Raw genomic sequence first — 20041 nt, forward strand, 5'->3', positions numbered from 1 at the left:
GCAGAATGAGCCAATTTGAGGAAAGAATTTCAGATATAGAAGATAAGATTGCAATTAGTGACCAGGAAAAGAAAAATTGCTTCAAAATTATAAGGGAACATGAGAAATCAATCCAGCAGCTGCTAGATGATGCAAAGAAGAATAACATAAGACTGATTGGACTCAATGAAGAAACAGGAGAGAGTGGAGATGACATAAAAAATCTCTTCACAGAAATAATGGCAGAAAACTTCCCAAACAGAGGAAAAGAGCTCGACATACAGATAAGTGAGGCATATATGACTCCAAATAGCCTTGATCAAAAAAAATCTACACATAGGCATATAATTGTTAAGATTCCAGAAACTCAACAGAAGAACAAAGTTCTACAAGCAGTGAGAGAAAAGAAACAAATCACATACAAAGGAAAGCCCATCAGAATCACAGCAGACTTCTCAACACAAACCATCAAGGCAAGAAGAGCTTGGAGTGACATATTCCAAGCCCTAAAAGAAAACAGCCTCCAACCCAGATTGATGTACCCTGCAAAACTATCTTTCAAAATGGATGGAGAAATAAGATACTTTTATGACAAAGAGCACCTTAGGAACTTTGTGAATACCAAACCAGCACTCCAAAGAATTTTACACAATATCCTAGGAACAGACATTGAAGATCACAACCCCAGGAAGCAAAGCAGAAGGAATCTATCTGGTATGACAAGAAATTACATGTAAAGGGAGGGAACCCAAAAAAAAGAAAAAGTCATGGCAATGACAGGTCAATATGTTTCAGTTATAACCATCAACGTTAATGGTCTCAATTAACCAATCAAAAGAAGTAGACTGGCAGAATGGGTCAAGAAGCAAAATCCAACAATATGCTGCATATGAGAAACACACAATTCAAAAGCAAATTCATAGACTGAAAGTTAAAGGGTGGAAAATAATACTCCATGCGACAGAAACCAAAAAAAAAGCAGGAGTAGCTATCCTCTTTGTAGATCAGGGAGATTTCAAACCAACACTTATTAAGAGAGATGAAGATGGACACTACTTCCTTGTAAAGGGAACAATCCAAGAGGAAGAGATGACAATCATAAATATCTATGCACCAAACACTAGTGCGCCCAACTATATAAAACAAATACTAATGGATATGAAAAGTCATATATGCACTAATACAATTGTAGTGGGGGACCTCAACACCCCACTGTCACAAATAGATAGATCAACTAGACTAAAAATAAGTAATGAAATACTAGAACTCAATCCAACTCTTGAACAAATGAACTTAAAAGATGTTTACAGAGTCTTCCACCCCACAAAATCAGAATACACATTCTTCTCAGCTGCACATGGGTCATTCTCAAAAATAGACCACATACTCACACATAGAACATGTTTAAGTAAGTGCAAAGGAATTGAAGTTATCCCCTGTATATTATCAGACCATAGTGTGATGAAATTGGAGATCCAGAGCAAAAGAAACTCAAAAACTTTCATAAACACGTGGAAATTGAACAACACACTTCTGAATAACCAATGGGTCACACAGGAAATTAAAGAAGAAATCAGACAGTTCCTTCAATTAAATGACAATGACAATACAACATATCAGAATCTATGGGATACAATGAAAGCAGGCTTACGAGGGAAATTCATAGCAGTGAATACACATATTAGGAAAACAGAACGAGCCCAATTAAACAACCTGATGCTGAACCTCAAGCTTCCAGAAAAAGAAGAGCAAGACAACCCCAAAGCTCACACAAGGGAGGAAATTATAAAGATCAGAGGAGAAATCAATGCAATGGAGACTAAGAGAATGATACAAAAACATCAATGAAGCCAAGAGTTGGTTCTTCAAAAGAATCAACAAAATTGACAAACCTTTAGACAACCTTGTCAGAAAAAGGAAAGAAAAGGCCCAAATCCATGCAATTAGGAATGAAAAGGGTGAAATGGCAAAAGACCCAGCAGAAATACAGAAGATCATCAATACCTACTTCCAGAACCTGTACGCCAATAAGATGGACAACACAGAAGAAATGAACAGATTCCTAGATACATATGAATTACCAAAGTGGAACGAAAAAGACCTAAAAACTCTGAACAACCCAATATCAACCAATGAAATTGAAACTATAATTAAAAACTTATCAACTAAGAAAAGCCTGGGCCCTGATGGCTTCACTGCTGAATTCTCCAAGACATTTAGAGAGGAACTGCTGCCACTACTGTTTAAACTCTTCAATGAAACTGAAAGGGAAGCAATACTCCCAAATTCATTCCTGGAAGCAAGCATCACCTTGATCCCCAAAGCAGAGAAAGACTCAACTGAAAAAGAGAACTACAGGTCAATCTCACTAATGAACATAGATGCAAAAATCCTTAATAAGATAAAGACAAACAGAATGCAGAAAATCAAGAAGATCATACACCCTGATCAAGTGGGATTCATCCCAGGCATGCAGGGATGGTTCAATATATGCAAATCAATCAATGTAATACACTATATCAATAGAGCCAAGGACAAAAACCATATGATTCTCTCCATAGACGCAGAAAAAGCATTTGACAAAATCCAACATGCATTTATGATAAAAACCCTACAAAAAATTGGAATAGATGGTCTCTACCTCAAACTGATAGAAGCCATCTATGAAAAACCAACAGCCAATATCATACTAAATGGTCACAAACTGAAATCCTTCACACTAAAATCAGGAACAAGACAAGGATGTCCACTATCACCACTCTTGTTCAATATAGTTTTGGAAACATTAGCCATGGCAATTAGACAAGAGAAAGAAATAAAAGGAATAAAGATAGGAAATGAAGAAGTCAAATTGTCATTATTTGCAGATGGCATGATACTCTATATAGAAGACCCCAAGAACTCCACCAAAAGTCTTCTAGACTTAATAACCAAATTTAGTCAAGTAGCTGGTTACAAGGTCAACACACAAAAATCAATAGCTTTCCTCTACATGAATGACAGACTCACTGAGAGAGAAATAGGGCAAATAATTCCTTTCACAATAGCATCCAAAAAACTGAAATACCTAGGAATCAACCTAATGAAAGAAATCAAAGACCTCTTCTCTGAAAACTATGACACTCTGAAAAGAGAGATTGAAGATGATATCAGAAAATGGACAGACATACCCTGCTCCTGGGTAGGAAGGATTAATATAGTGAAAATGGCCATACTTCCAAAACTGCTATAGAGATTCAATGCAATTCCAATTGAGATCCCAGCAGCATACTTCATAGACCTTGAGAAAACAATCCAAAAATTCATTTGGAACAAGAAGAGACCCAGAATAGCAAAAGCAATTCTAGGTAACAGAGACATGGCAGGGGGTATCACAATCCCCAACCTGCAACTCTACTACAAAGCTACTGTGATAAAAACAGCATGGTACTGGCAAAGAAACAGGCTTGAGGACCAGTGGAACAGATTAGAAGATTCAGAAACAACGCCAGACACACTCAGCCATCTCATCTTTGACAAAGGAGCCAAACACCCTCACTGGAGGAAAGATAGCCTCTTTAATAAATGGTGCTGGAAAAATTGGGCTTCAACTTGCCAAAGATTAACATTAGACCTATATCTCTCACCATGCACTAAACTAAAATCAAAATGGATTAAAGATCTAAATAGTAAAATAGAAACTCTGAACCAGTTGGAACAGAGGTTAGGTAGAACCCTTGAAGACATCGGTGTAGGAAAAGATTTTATGAACAAAACCTCAGTTGCCCATGAACTAGCACAAACAATCAACAAATGGGATCTCTTCTTATTAAAAAGCTTCTGCACAGCAAGAGAAACAACCATCAGTGTGAAGAGACAATCCACAATGTGGGAAAAAATCTTCACCTGCTCTTCCTCAGACAAAGGTCTACTATCTCAAATCTATAAAGAACTTAAAAAGATCAGACCTCCCAAATTGAAAGACCCAATCCAAAAATGGGCATCTGAAATGAACAGACATTTCTCAGATAAAGAAGTAGAAATAGCAAATAAATACATGAAAAAATGTTCAACGTCACTGGTCATTCAAGGGATGCAAATGAAAACAACACTGAGATTCCACTTCACTCCAGAAAGAATGGCTGCTATCATGAAATCAACCAATAACAAATGCTGGTGGGGCTGTGGGGAAAGAGGAACCCTGCTCCACTGCTGGTGGGAGTGTAGACTGGTGCAAGCACTGTGGAAATCAGTATGGAGATACCTCAAAGAACTAGGACTGGAAATCCCATTTGACCCTGCTATTCCACTGCTGGGGATCTTCCCCAAAGAATTAAAAGAATCATACCACAGTGATATATGTGCACCCATGTTCATAGCAACACAGTTTGTAATAGCTAAAACTTGGAAACAGCCCAAATGCCCATCAACTGGCGACTGGATAAAAAAAATTTGGTTTTTTTATAAAATGGAGTACTACTCAGCCATCAAAAATGAGAAATTAGAGGCATTTATAGCTAAGTGGATGCACATTGAGGCAATACTCTTAAGTGAAATAAATAGGACACACATGAATAAATTCTGAATAGTTTCTCTGGTGTGAGAAACTGAAAGTGTAAATAAGAACTAAATGTATAATAGGTCATGTGAAATAGGAAGAAAAGGGGCAAAGGGGAAGGAAGTGGGAGGGCTAGAGGAAAGGATAGAAGGGAATGGGATTAATATGAGAAAAATGGAAAAATAGGAACAAAATCTTTGTAAATAGGACTGGAGGGGTTGAAGGGAGGGCTGGGCAAGGGTGAAAAATAAGACCCAAGAGAGACTGTGTAAAGGTGCAAATTTCCAATGATGAATGTCATTATATTGTATACCTAAAATGTACCAATGATTAGAATGAATAATCGAAAATGTAAAATAGGAAGAAAAGGTCCAAAGGGGTAGGGGTAGTGGGAGGGGCAGGGGAAAGGAAAGAAGGGAAAGAAAAAATGATGAGAAATGGAAAAAATGGAAATAAAGTCTTTGTAAACAGGGAAGGGTGGAGGGGGTGAAGGGAGGGCTAGGTTTGGGGAAAAAATAAGAACCAAGATGCATTATGTAAAGGTACAATTCCCAGAGAAATGTAATTGTGTCGTATACCTACAATGTACCAATAAAAGAATTTAATAAAAAAGCAAAAAAAAAAAAAAACAATTAGTACCACTGTGAGATAAAACCTGGTGAAATGCAAAAAAGTGGTACATAGTATCATAAGTTAAGATAGTTTATTCAGATTTCATCTGGAGTTACAGAAAGTGCCCTGCTGCAGCCTGACATTGCCTCTGTGAAGGAAGACTCACCCTGCCAGGGTGAGTTCTATGAAAAGCTCTCAGAAGCTGTGTCCTACACACAAAAGACCCTTCCAGAAAGACAGGGTCTGAGGCCTCATCAGAGATACTCTGAAAATCAGAAAGGAGTGGGCATAGTGAGCCTCCTTTATAGAGAATAATCACAAAATTGCCCACTTTTTCTGAACACTTTTTATGTAGCAAGTATTATTCCAAATATAACTACTATTAACAAATTTCATCATCATAAAAAATATATGATTGCTACTTTTAGGATGGGTTTACAAAGGAAGGAGATGCCTGAGCCTCAGAGGGGGTGTGATTTGCCCAGATTCACACACAGAAATCCCTGGTAGAAAGAGGACAAATGTCATTCAGTTTGCACCACCACACGACTCTGAGGAGAGCATAGCTACCAGGTCCCTGTCCCCACGCAGAACTAATGGCCATTAAATCATTATGTCTCACAATTATCTCCAGGTTTGCTCATTTACTGACTATATAATGTGCCAACTGTGCTCTCTGTGCTCCTAGAAACCCCAGACATTTCCAGAATTTCAAGAATGTAATAAAGATAATCAATTTTCAATATTTTATTATTTTTAAAGCATGTAATATAATGACATAAGAGTAAAATAGTGCATTGATGAGGTTAAATTGGGACTTTAAATTTTCTAAACTTTTTAATTTGTTGTTTTAAGTATGGCAGCTGGAAGTGGAGAAGTGATAGATATGTTTATATAGTATACAGTAAGACTTGTGGAAGCCTTCCCAGAATTTCTCAGAGTGACTCTTAATGACTGCATAAAAATCAGTCCAACATCTGTTTGTTAAAAACAACCAAAGTTTTTTTTTGCAAGGCTTACCTGGGTAGCCAAAGACTGATCCCACTTTGGCACGGCAGATCTTGGCTGTTTGATCCCAACAGGAAAGTCAGGTGGCTAGTGCACTATCAGTGATCATTCACAGGGCAACTGTTCACAATTCCAAGATTGAGCAAGATCCACTTTCACTCCAGCTGCATTCATGAGGCAAAGGAAGTTATAAGCAGTTTAGATTCAAGGGGTGGAGAAATAGACACCAAGATTTGATCAAAGATCTGCAGAGGGGCATGGGAACAGAGCAATAGAAAATGTGTATAGTATTGTTTCTAGTTTACTACACTGGCTAGCAAATACTAGTGATAGCATGATTTCAATACTCGACTTTCAAGAAAAACGAAATCAATATAATTTTAATGTATTATTAAAATTTTTATGAAAGCTAAATATGGCAAATTGGCACACAAGCTAAATGGAGTTTAAAGTGTTGAATGCTACAAATATTATAACATAATTCCAGATACGGTATCTATTCCCATCTTTGATCATATATTCTCAGTATTGTTATATTAAAATGCTGAAACAGTGTTGATGCTGAATCTTCTTGGCTTTTAGTGTTAAGTGCTATTTTACTATGAATTCATTATTAATTGAAGTAAAACTCCAAACCTATATTTCCCATAAGTAAATATTTATAGTGACATTTAATATTTTATTTAATTATATTTTCTGGGTTTGAGTGTTATATTTTAATGAGTGATAAATTTATTATTATATTACAAGTTTGACTTAAACTAAGACACTAAATTTAAAACTTGTTACTTCAAAGGTGTTATGATCAAAATAAATGAAAACATGAATATGACAAATTAAACTATAATATCCCATATGGGAAATGAAATTATAATGTGTTCAGGAGAAGGGAGGCTGAAAATTTAAGTATTGAAAGTGCTCACATTTATACCTTTTCAATTAGTTACATTACACAATAGAAAAAACTCTTTACTATTTAAATCTATTATAGAATAGAGTGGATGTTGAATTAAATACTTTGGTATACATGTTTTCAATGCTAATTAAAAGAACCATGATCAAATTGCAAAGATACTAATGTAAGCCACGTGATCCATAGAGGAAATAGAATGTGACATAAGGAATCTGAAGTGATACAAACTGACAATGAATATAAGACTGGTTGCCAATATGTGGTGAAATTGACTGAAATCTTAAAGGACCTGTCAACAATTGTTTTTACACCTTTGGTCAGATTGTTGTAATGGGTTGCTCTTGGATTATCAGGTAAAAACTGAACATTTATACCACAAAAATGTGGGCATCCTTTCTCCAAGCAGGGCTGAAGAAAATGCAAGTTGAATATTGACAGATTATTCATCACTAGCTCAATTTAATATTATGATGCATCATCACTTAAATTCAAAGTAAATTAGAAATTGTATGTCAGATGTGTCATGAAATATAAAATTATAAATATCCAGAGAAACACAATTTGATACAATAGAAAAACTACTCCCACAGCAGGTATCCAATACTTTAAATAATATTTATTATATTTTTATCTTTCTGTATAGATTATTTAATTAATATTTTATACACTACTGTATATGGAACAAACATTTTAATAATGATCATAATTTCAAAAGAATGTACCCATACAAAACACTCTATTTTGTCCATATAAAATTGTGCACAGAGTTATATTTTCTCCCTTAATGAAATAGGAAGTGTATGGAAAGTTACCTCTTCCACTGTGTCATAGTCACTTTCCACGCTGGACAAAATATTCAACACACACAACTTAGAGGAGGAAAATTTTATTTTGCCTCAAACTTTTATTCCATGGATTGCAGGACACAAAGCAGAAAAGTCATGGTGGAAGACAATGGTAGAGGAAAGCTTATCTCCTAGCAATCAGGAAGCAGAAACTGAAAGGAGGAGCTGAGGGCCAAGATATATCTTACCAGGACATGCACAAAGTGATCAACTTCTTCCAATCAGATCACATCCTGACTGCACATTCAGCTGTGAACTCTCAAGGGATAAAATCACTAATGGGTATAGTGGCCTATGACCCAATCACCTTCTGAAAGCCCAACCCCAGAGCATAAGGGGCTTTGGGGGTCATTCTTGATCCAAATAATGACACTACGCCCCAGTCATCAAAAGAACCATGCACATATCATTAGGGAAAATGCATCTAGTCCACCTCTAAGTGTCACCAAAGTATTAACAATTCCCAGCACTGCTGAAAAGTCCAAGTCCAAATTCTCCTCTGAGACTTAAGGCAAACTCCTAGTTGTGATCACCTGTTAAAATCAAATAAATATTTCTGACACACAGTGTGACAAGGTAAACATCCCCATTCCAAAAGGAAGAAAAGACGTAATAGATAGGAAACTGACAAAAACCTCACTGATTTTTCACACAAGATTTTTTTTAGATTCAATCTCTCAGTATCAAACTTCTGGTGAGTTCCACCATAGATTATCATATTTTCACAGTGGTGTTTCTTTAAAAACTCATTGAGGACTGGATATGGTGACACATGCCTGTATTCCCAGCCATTCAGGAGGATGAAGTAGGAGAATCACAAGTTCTAGGCCAGGATGGGAACTTGGTGAGATTCTGTCTCAAAATATAAGGAGAATGTAACTTAGAAATTTGAATGTTGAATTTCAGGACCACAAAACAAACAAAAACAAAGCACATCAGAGATGTAGACAATATGTTAATCAAATTTCATACCAAATAACATATATATTCTACAACACATGCACACATATATGCATACATTGTTTAATCACATAAGTTCAATAAAATATTTGTTTCATCTGTTCTTCAGTATTACATTCTTAAATACCTGCTTTTATTTGTGCTGGGGTTTTTTTTCTTGACAAATCCTTTTTCTAAACTGAAAGAGATCTGTAGAATTCTACTCATTTCCTTTGCTAAAACCACATTTAACAGATACATATTTTATAATGAATCCTTCTACCATTCCTCTGTAGATGTTTTAAATTTGCTTTTCAGAATATCTATATAATACTTATTACTTTGTCTTAGGAATTGTCAACTAGTTCACTGAAATACTATCAACACTAGCTTTTATATTATTGAAAACAATTACTATGTATTATCTAAACTATTAATTTCTACTTTAGAAGTCATTCCTGTTTATTTAAAGTCTACTGTAATCAGCATATAAGATAGTATAATGGAAATAATAATTATTAAGTTATGCATGGTAATACACAGGAAACATAAGTTATCTTTTAATCTATACAATGAGATTGTAAAATATGTTACCATGAATTTATAAATGAAACATCAATATTGCTGATAAAGAGCAAGGTTAGTTTATTGAAATTAAAACACTCCAGTTGAATATTAACTCTATTAAAATAAGTTATCTTTAAAATTAACTCTCAAGAGCACACTTTACTTATATAACAGGGAAGGATGCACAATAAAATGATGTTCAATAAGAAATCATTTTAGAGTTCATTATTTTTCGGACAGTGTCATTCACATCCTTATTTCTCAGGCTGTAGATCAGGGTGTTCAGCATGGGGATCACCACTGTGTAAAACATGGGGACCACTTTGACCATGTGCCTGGAGTTCTTGGAGCTGGGCACACAGTAGAGGAACAGGATGGTGCCATAGAAGATGCTGATGGCTGTCAGGTGGAAGGTGCAGGTGACGAAAGCCGTGTGATGCCCACTAGCTGAGCGCATCTTGAGGAAGGTAACAAGGATAAACACATAAGGCAAGAGGATAATAAGCAGTGTGCCAACTGCATTAAATGTGGAAAAAATGAACACAAGTAACTGGTTTACGTGAGTATCTGAGCAGGACAGGGAGAGCAGTGAGGACAACTCACAGAAAATGTGACCAATAATACTGGAACCATGAAAAGATAATTGCAAGGCGGAGCATGTCAGTGTAAAGGAACAAGCCACACCCCAGGTATATGGCCCCAACACCAGCACGAGACAGAGTTTCTCTGACATGGTTGCTTTGTAGAGAAAAGGCTTACAGATGGCCATGAAGCGGTCATAGGCCATCGCTGCTAGTAAAAATCTTGTTACCACAAAAATACTAAAGAAAAAGAATTGCATTATACACCCTGAAAATGAAATTGTTTTGTCCTTTAAGACCAGGTTCACAAGCATCTTGGGAGCAATGATGGAGGAGTAGCAGAAATCACAAATGAGAGGTTCCTGAAGAAAAAATACATGGAGGTTTGCAGCTTGAGGTTAATTTTGATGATTACAATCATCCCGATATTTCCTACCACAGTGAGAGTGTAGACACCCAAAAAATTAAAAAAAAAAAAAAGTGGTACTTGCAGTTCTGGAACATCTGAGAAGCCCAAGAGGATGAATGTGGTTCCACTGTTGTTTCTGACAGTATCATGGTTTCTGTTTGTCTGAATCTGAAAGTCTTAAAAATGAAAATAATCAGAAGAGTAAGGTGCTTGGTTTATTTTGCTTTTAGAGATGCTTTTTGATGAATCAAAAGACCCCTCAGAATCTAAGTATTTATTTTATAAGATACCATATATCCCTAAAAATCTAACATGCTACTATTATAAAATTTTTCTTAAGAATGCAATTACCGAATTACATTCTCAGTTCCTAACTGTAACATTTAATATTAAAAATAAAAAATGATATAAAATATTTATGGTTATTTTATGCAAATCTCATAAAAATTTTTAGCTGTCATTGCACATTGCAGTTTTATAAAAAATAAAACTAATTAGGGGCCAGGGATTTAGCTCAGTGTTTTCGCTGCCTGGTGTGCAAGCACAAGGACCTGAGTTCGATCCCAAAAAAAAAAAAAAAATCTAATTCTCCAAAGATAAAACTAATAGCTCAGAATGGTGTTTAGAATTAAAAAACAGAAATTTTCCAACAAACTAATTTTTGTGTATTATATTCACATAATGGTATTTTGGAAGGGTAGCCTAATATTTCTCTTGTGCTCTTATTGTTAATTTCACTTTTTTTCCTTAGGGAAACATTTTATTTTAGTTTTTTAAATTCTTTTATTGGTACATTTTAGGTATACAATACATTTACATTTGACACAATAAAGATGATATCAAAATAAATCACAGTTACCCGGTTTTCTCATTCAGTTAGGGAGTTTTAATTATAAACCTATCCACATTTTGCAATGAATAAAAAACAGAATAGATTATAAAGACATTCTCATTTACTTCCTTATTCTAGAGATGACAAAATAGAAGACAGGAAGCTTAACTTTTCTAGTCACATATAAACACCAATCTATGCATCTCTGTCTAAAGTTCTGGTCCTGTGACTCCCAAACATACAACCTCTTTGTACTGCAGTACATTCTCTAGTCTAGACACTAACATGTTTCCTTTATCAACAGTCATACCTGGAGTCAGTTAGAACTAAAAATGTTAGAACCAATGTAAATAAACTGCTGACAGTGTTTGTGACACAAGGATACAGTAGAAAGTAACATCAAGAAAAAATATCATACAATATGATTGAGGGGTTGTTTTCATCCAGGAATAATCACAGTAGAAACTTTCCATTCCTAAAAGATTCTGCCTGTCTGTGTATCTGTCAATCAGTCTGTCCCTCTCACTGTGTCCATCCTCTGCCTCAAAGATGTCTAAGGTATTCATTCTGGTTCCTCGTCTCTACAATAATGTGAAGCAGAGAATAAAACATTTTAGGTGATCCTGCAAGATGAAGACATTTCATGAGAAGATGTTATTATAAAAGATGCTAACCAGACCCTAACACAACAGGAATCTACCTTTTCTGGTACACTATCTGTGGTCACATAACTCAAGAAAGACTTTTCACAGTAATCATGTTGAAATAAAAGCACGACTAAGACATATAATGGCCTTATTGCACTGTTACATTTATAAATCTGAGTATTAAAATAAACTTCAAAAAAGAATTTGCTCATAAGCCAAACATCCTAATTATCACATTTTTAGTAATACCATATTTCAGTTATTCTAGGTATTTAAAATTTTTTATGGTTCAGGGAATTGAACCTACAACCTTTGTATTGAACTAGATCCTCAGCCTTTATTTTATTATATTATATTTTATTTTATTTTATTTTTTGAAACAGTGTCTTACTAAGATTCCAGGTTGCTGAGATGGGGCTAGAACTTGATGTCCTCCTCCCTCAATCTCCCAGCATGGCAGGATTAGAGCCATGCACCATCATGCCTGGCTCTTAAAATTTATTTTAAAGTAATGTTTCATAGAATCTAATGGTTCCTATGGTCCAAATATTATTATCAGATTGATAATAGATAGATATTTTATTATATTTTTATTATATTTTAGGTAAAGCGAGAGCTGAAATCTTTCCTGCAGATTTTTTTGGTTACTTATTATTTTGTCTTCTCTAGTTGATAATCTTAATAAAAATTGATATCCTTGAATTTTTCACTATATTATATTCAAATCAATGTATTTCACTTTACTTAAGTTCTTATCTGTTCTACATGGTTCATGTTTCCAAAAATTTGTAAATGCAAAAAAATATGTTCTCCAAACTCTCAGAGCTTTTGTGTCCCACATACAACATACCTGTTTTCACGGGTCAGTTACTGAGCTTCCTGAGCTGAGCCTCATGCAAAGCTTTGCAGAAAGAGTACACTTGCACAATCACACATGCTGCTCACAAATCCTGCACAATCACATGAACCTCCCCAGAGTTACTTCCCACCCTCTGTAGTTGTTTTCCTGATTTAAATTAATTTCTTTTAAATCTTAAAACAAATCTGCATCTTCCAAAGCCAAGATCTTTCCTGGATGAGAGTGATGCATGCATTTTTATTTCTACAGTTACAACCTTGGAGTTGCAAACCCTGGAGATGGTCTGCTGCCCTATTCTCCAGAGATTACAAAGGAGATGATTAAAATTAATCACCTTTATCTGATGCAATCATTTTTTCAAAAAAGTTTATACTTTATGACATATAGAAATTGTACCTTTTTGGGGTTGTTCTATTTAAGCAGATGTACACAGAGTGTAACCTGCAAAATACAGTAATTGGCTTATCTATTAGCTCAGATATTTACCCTGTCTTTGTGTTGGAAACATTTACAATCTTCTCTAGTAACTGTTATAAAACATTCCTTATGTCATCCATAAAGAGCCTGTTCTGCTAGATAATATTAGAAGTTATTTATCCTACCCATCTCTACTCTCCTGTCCTTGTCCTCTCTCCAGCCCCCATTTCTACATTCCCTTTACAGGCTCTAGAAAGTGCTATTCTATTCTCTATTCAAAGATAAGCATTTTTCCCCATGTAAGTGCAAACCTGAAGCATCTTTTCTGTATTTGGCTTGTTTCATTTCATCTAATGATCTCAAATTCATTAATGTTGCTGCAGATGATGGAATTTCATTATTTTTTATATCTGAATAGTATTACTCCATCATGTATACACTTTGTTTTCTTTATCTATTCATTCAACAATGGGTGCATGATTTGATTCCATGTCTCAAATAGTGCTAAAATAAACAAGTGCATGCAAGTATCTCTTCTTTCTACTCTCTTGTGTATTTACCCAGCAGTGGGATTACTATGTCATGTCCTAGTTCTAGACTTTTAAGAAATATCTGTAATATTCCTCATATTTTCAGCAATACACTTCCAGTAACGTATGAGTTCCCCTTATTCCCTAGCCTTGACAGCGTTTGTAACTTAATTTCTTTTTGGTAACAGCCGTTCTTACTCGGATGAGATAATATTTAATTGTGGTGTTGATTTATATTTTCTTAATGATTGTTTAGATTTACATTTTTATATACCTGTAGCCCATTCATATTCTCTTTTAAAAAATATTTGTTCAGTTCATTTGCCCATTTTTATTTGAAACATTTGTTGTTTTGTTTTGTTTTGTTTTTTGAGTTGAATTGTTTATGTATTAGGGACATGAATCTCTTGTTGGAGAAATAGTCTGAAAACTTTGTATTCCTGGGCCAGGGATTTAGCTCAGTTGTTCTGCCACCTGCCTCACAAGCACAAGGTCCTAAGTTTGATCCAGGGTACCAAAAAAAAAGAAAAAACCTGTCTTCCATTTGCATGTTGCCTCTTCACTCTGTTGATCATTTTTTTGTTGTTGAGAAGATGCTTTAGCATTTTATGTCATTCCAATTGTCGATTTTTCTTTTTTTCACTGTGCTTTTGGGGTCATATCTAAAAAATCTTCCCAAATCAATGTCCTCAAGCATGTGTCCTCTGTTTTCTTCTAGTAACTCATATTGCCTTTTGAATGGAGTTTATACATGGTGAGAAATTAGACTTTACTCTTTCTCCAGTGGCTGTTCTTGCTGTCTTTACCAAAAATAAATGTCATAAATGCATGAATTTACTTTTGATGCTTTCTACTCTGACACATTGGTTTATGTGTCTAATCATATTCCAAGATCAAGGTTCACACTGCTTTTTTCACTATTACTTTCTAGTATGTTTTCAATTAGAGTGTTATATAGTTTCCAGCATCATTCTTTTGGTTCAGAATTACTATGACTATTTGGGATCTTTTGTGGTTCCATAAAAATTTCAGTAAAGATTTTTTTCTATTTTTGTAAAGAATGTCTGATAATTTGATCAATAAATTTGTAGATCACTTGGATTACTCAATGTATTTTAAGATTATTAATTATTCTAATCGAGGAACATGGGATATCTTGGGTCTTTTCCATGTCTTCAATTTCTTTCACCAACGTTTTGTAATTTTCTTTGAAGATATCACTTATTTCCTTGGTGATTTTTACTTTGAGGTATCATTACTATTATTGTAGTTATAAAGAATGGGGTTGCATCTATAAGACTTCCAATTTAATATTGAATGGAAATGGTTAAAATGAACATGCTTGCTATATCCCTGATATTATAGGAAAAGATTTCCACATTTGCCATTCAGTACAATGTTGACAGTGGGTTTCTGATAAAGCTTTTACTGTGGTGAAGTATACTGATTCAATAACTAATACTTACGAAGGTGGGTATTTAATTTTTCAAATGCTTTCTTATGCATCTATTCATATAATTATATGGTTTTTGTTCTTCATTTGGTTAACATGATTTTTTTAAGCTTACAGATTTGTGTATATTGATCCATCCTTGCATCCCTGGGATAAATCTCACTTGAGAATATTAAATGAAATTACTTATGTAGTATTGGATCACATTTTCTTCATTATTTGTATTTTATTTGCATGAATTTAGAGTACATAATGATTATATTTATTGTGGTGGGTTGGCATATTTACATCACACATCTTAATTCCTTTTCTGTGTCCTACCCCTCCTATCCTTCCATGTTCCTTTCAACTCTTGGTCCCTTTCTTTTGGCAAAATCTCTATTTCCATTTTTCCCCATCAATTCTTTTATTTTCATTTGCTTTGCTTCCCCTCCCTGCCCCTCCCTTTATCTCTTGTTCCCCCTCCCGTTTATAAAAGATCTTCCTATGTACCATTATTTGCTCTTTACTTAGATTTTGGGTTTCTCATTCAAAAGAAACCATGCAAAATTCAAGCTTGTGCATCTGATTCATTTAACTTAATATAATTGTCTCAGGGTGCATCCACTGACCTAAAAATGCCTCAGGTTTATTATTCTCTATGGCACAGTAGTACCCTATTGTGTATAAATACCACATTTCTTTAGCCAGTCATTTATTGATTGGCATATTGGCCACTTTCAAGATTTAGTTATTGTTAATTGCTATTTTTTCTTAAATTCTTTTATTGGTACATTTTAGGTATATAATACATTTACATTTCTGATTGGGAACTTGTACCTTTACATGATGCATCTTGGTTCATATTTTTTTCCCATTCCTAGCCCTCCCTTCCCCACCTCCACCCTTCCCTATTTACAAAGACTTTGTTTCCATTTTTTCCATTTCGCATAATTTTTCCTTTCTTTCCTTTCCCCTGCCCCTCCCACTATCCCTACCACTTTGGACCTTTTCTTCCTATTTTGCATTATCAATTATTCATTCTAATCATTGGTACATTTTAGGGATACAATATAATGACATTCGTCATTGGAAATTTGCACCTTTACATAATCTCTCTGGTTCTTATTTTTCACCCTTCCCTGGCTCTCCCTTCAACCCCTCCATCCCCCCCATTTACAAAGATTTTGTTTCCATTTTTCCATTTTCTCATGTTAATTCCATTCCCTTCTTTCCTTTCCCCTACCCCACCCATTTCCCCTTCCCCTTTGCCCCTTTTCTTCCTATTTCACATTATCTATTATACCTTTAGTCCTTCTTTCTAGAGTATGATGGCATCTCAGTGTCATTTTCATATGCATTTCCCTAATAGCCTATGATGTTAAACTTTTTTTTCATATTTTTACTGCCCATTTGTATTTCTTCTGAGAAGCATCTGTTCATTTAATTTGCCCAATTTTTGATCAAATATTTTATTTTGGGGGCCTTTTTTTTTTTTTACTTCTTTGTACATTCTAAATGTTAGTTCTCTAAGGAATTTCTGGCAACAAGTTTTGAATCACATTTTCTTGTATTTTGTTGAAAATTTTTGCATCTGTGTTCATCAGAGTTGTCTTCTGGTTGTGTTATTAAGTTAATGTTGACCTTATAGAATGTGTTAGAAAGTGTTTTCTCCATTTTGGTGCACTGCAACATTTGGGGAAGAATTAGTTTTACTTCCTTACGTGTCTGGTAAACTTCAGCACTGAGGTCTTGTGGTCCTGATCTTTTCCTTATTGAATTGAATTTCCTTTTTTCCTTTTATTACTGACACAATCTTTTTAAGTATTATTGCCTGGACAGGTTTTCTGTGTCCCCCTAATTCAATTTTGGTAAGTTATGCATGTCCAGAAATTTAACCATTGCACCTATAGTTTTTTGGTGTAAAGGTGTCTATTATATTCCTTAATGATCATTAGTTTTTCTATTTTACTAGTGGCAATGTCTCCTGCTTCTTCTCTGATTTCATTTATTTGGATGTTGCCTCTGCTGGTCTTGGTTATTCCAGCTAAAGATTTTTAAATTTATCTTCCAAAGAAACCTAAAGTTTCATTTTATTTATTTATTATTGGTCTCCACTTTATTTATTTGCATACTTAAACTTATTTACTTCTTTCTAATAATTCTACTACATATGCTGTTGAAGCAAGCACTCTAATAATTCTAACTTTGCTTTGTTCTTGCCCATTTAGTTTCTTGAGTTATAGACTTTCATTATTTGAAATTTATCTCTAATGTAGGAATTTATCACTATAATCTTCACTGTTATTATTGTTCCTGCTGTCTCATAAGATTTGATGGGTTATGATGTCATTTTTTCCTGAAAGATTTTTAATTTACCTATTAAGTTCATTGACGGTTTCAAGAACATGTTGCTAGTTCTAAGGTATTTGTAAAATTACTAGATTTTTTTCTTGTTGATTTCTAATTTTATCACATTGTCATCAGAGAAGATGGAGTTTAACTCAGAAAGGAGTACATTCATAGATTGCTGGTGTAGGTATACATTAATACATCCATGATGAAAAGCAAATGGAGATTTCTCAGACAATTAGGAAACTAGGAAGAGAAGTACCATAGGAACAGCATTTCTGTATATATCTATAAATATATAAACATATATATACTGATATATACATATATATGAGAAATCCATATGCAGAAGAGACATCTATATTCACTTGTTTATTGCAGCACTCTTCAAAATAGTAAAGATATGTAGTTGTTCAAGATGCATTATGTATATGTATCAGTCCCACAAAATGAATGTAACCATTATGTATTACAATTATTTACTAATATTACAGTTATTACTATTATTATTACTATTAATTAATGGTAGCATAATATTAATTATATCAATACTATTGATATCAATTTCTCACTATTAATTACTACTAATTAATTAATATTAATTATGATAATACTATTATTACTATTATTAATACTACTAATATTACCATTATTACTAATGTTACAATTATAGTTATTTATTATTTTTTAAAACAATTATGAAATAAGTATGAAATCAAACTAGGAGTCCACTGATAGATGGATGAAGAAAGAATATGTGGAACACATACAGGAAGGAATATTATTTGAATATTTAAAAATGTAATTTTTTCATTTGCAGTAACATGAATTGATCACATTGTATTAAGTGAAATAAACCAAGCACTAAAAGAATAATGCCTCAGATTTTCACCTATATGTGGAAATTAAAATGTTGACTTTGTAGTACTTAAGAATAGAATGGTGGATCCAGTCCCAGCACCCAGAAGAAAGCTCCTCACCTCCATCCCAGGCTCCTAGGGCAGAGAAGGTAAGCTGGTCCCAGCACCCAGAAGGAAGCACACCCACCGCCATCCCAAGCTCCTAGGGCAGAGAAGGTGAGCCAAGTGGGCACCAGAAGCACCACTCCCTTGTGGAAATGAGAAAATACATAAACAAGCCTCAAAAACAGAGTTCCAGATCACCTACAGCAACCCCAAAGGGAAACAAGATGGAACACTCTGATACTCAACCACCTGGACACTCTGAACTGGCAACAAAAGAGGATCTGGGAAAAATGAAATCAAAAATAATTACTCAGATAACAGCAAAGATTTTGCTCATGGTGCAAGACATGATTAATAAATCTACAGAGGACACAGATTAAAAAAATAGAGGATCTGAGGAACATGATGGAATCCCAACATAGGAAACAAATGGAATCCATAAAACAGATACAAACAGATTTCCAAGAGATTAAAAACTCCATCGAAAGTCTGAACAGCAGAATGAACCAATGTGAGGATACAATTTCACATATAGAAGATAAGATTGCAATTAGTGAGGAGGAAAAGAAAAATTGCTTTAAAATTGTAAGGGAACATGAGAAATCAATCCAGCAGCTGCTAGACGATGCAAAGAAGAATAACATAAGACTGATTGGAGTTAATGAAGTAACAGGAGAGAGTGCAGATGACATAAAAAAACCTCTTCCCAGAAGTGATGGCAGAAAACTTCCCAAGGAGGGGAAAAGAACTTGACATACAGATAAGTGAGGCATATAGGACTCCAGCTAGCCTTAATCAAAATCAATCTACACATAGGCATATAATAGTTAGGATTCCAGAAATCCAACAGAAGAACAAAATTCTACAAGCAGTGAGAGAAAAGAAACAAATCACATACAAAGGAAAGCCCATCAGAATCACAGCAGACTTCTTAATGCAAACCCTCAAGGCAAGAAGAGCTTGGAGTGATGTATTTCAAGCCCTAAAGGAAAACAGCCTCCAACCCAGACTGATGTACCCTGCAAAACTATCTTTCAAAATTGATGGAGAAATAAGATACTTTCATGATAAAGAGCACCTCAGGAACTTCATGAATACCAAATCGGCACTCCAAAAAATTTTAGACAATACCCTAGGAAAGGACAATGAGGCTCACAACCCCAGGAAACCCAGCAGAATGAATCCATTGGGCATGACAAATTAAATGCAAAGGGGGAGAATCCAACAAAAAGAAAAAGTCATGACAAGGCTTTTAAAACTTTTACCTTCATCTCCCTAATGAGTGTATAATTCAATCTTATTATTGTACTGATTAGTATTTTTCTGATTCTAGAGTTGCACACCATTCCTTGTGCTATACTGGCTACTTATCATCTTCTTACATCTACATTTTAATTGGGTTGTCTATTAATGAGCTCTAAGAATTCTTTATATATTCTGGTCATAGGTTATATGCATTGTAAATATGGTCTGTTTAAGAACTACTTTTCATTTTAATGATGTCATTTAAAGTTCTAAATTTTGATGGAATCTCATTTATCAATTTTTTTCTTTTATACATCGTGTTTTTTGTATCCTAGGTAGTTCTTGCCTACCCTGAATTCATAAATATTTTCC

General features: G+C 34.5%; 1 pseudogene; it reads right to left on the minus strand.

Annotated features, from left to right (window-relative positions):
- Nucleotides 1-9478: 9478 nt before the first annotated feature.
- On the minus strand, nt 9479-11788 carry LOC101705389 (olfactory receptor 5D18-like; annotated as a pseudogene).
- Between the last annotated feature and the right edge of the window lie 8253 nt (nt 11789-20041).

The sequence above is a fragment of the Heterocephalus glaber genome, unplaced genomic scaffold (assembly GCF_053883595.1).
Source record: "Heterocephalus glaber isolate CG9 unplaced genomic scaffold, H.glaber_assembly_v1.0 deba00000896, whole genome shotgun sequence".
Taxonomy (NCBI): Eukaryota; Metazoa; Chordata; class Mammalia; order Rodentia; family Bathyergidae; genus Heterocephalus; species Heterocephalus glaber.